The sequence below is a fragment of the Arabidopsis lyrata genome (assembly GCF_000004255.2).
Source record: "Arabidopsis lyrata subsp. lyrata unplaced genomic scaffold ARALYscaffold_14, whole genome shotgun sequence".
Taxonomy (NCBI): Eukaryota; Viridiplantae; Streptophyta; class Magnoliopsida; order Brassicales; family Brassicaceae; genus Arabidopsis; species Arabidopsis lyrata.
This window is the reverse complement of record NW_003302543.1, coordinates 131,590-132,139: the sequence shown is the minus strand read 5'-3', so window position 1 is coordinate 132,139 and position 550 is coordinate 131,590.

Below are 550 nucleotides of genomic sequence, written 5' to 3'. Positions count from 1 at the left end.
CTTCTACAACACATTGAGGGCAGCCTTAAACCAGAAGCTTGTCCAACCACACTGGTTGTGATTCAAGCCGTTTAAGCGACAGCAATGGAGGTGTGTGACTTGCACTCTTTTTCCCTCCTCTTGGTTTTGTCCCAATGGGTTTTCCAAGAGAGGTTTTTAATGAGGCAAGCCCACACACTCTTTTACTCAAGCCCATTGCTGTCTCAGAGCCCATCTGCATGGAGGAGCCCATTTCGATTTTAAACTTAGTCTTGTGTGTTTATTTCGTTTTTCTTTCCCTAGGTGAACTCTTCAACTTCCTAGACTCTCTTCTTCTTCTTTATATTCGGTTCTCCTCCATTGTAAACGACATCAAACATTTTCTTATCAAAAACTCTTTCTGAATTCGTTTGATCTTGAGTTTGTGTGTGTAATATCACGATCTCATCTTGAAACTGCTCTTGGTGTGTCATATCCAAGCAGAATCAAGCCTGGAAGTTCAAAGGAATCCCGGAGCCTTTGGAAGTTCTATTCGAACCCTCATCTTCTTCACCACTCGATCTCACTCGTT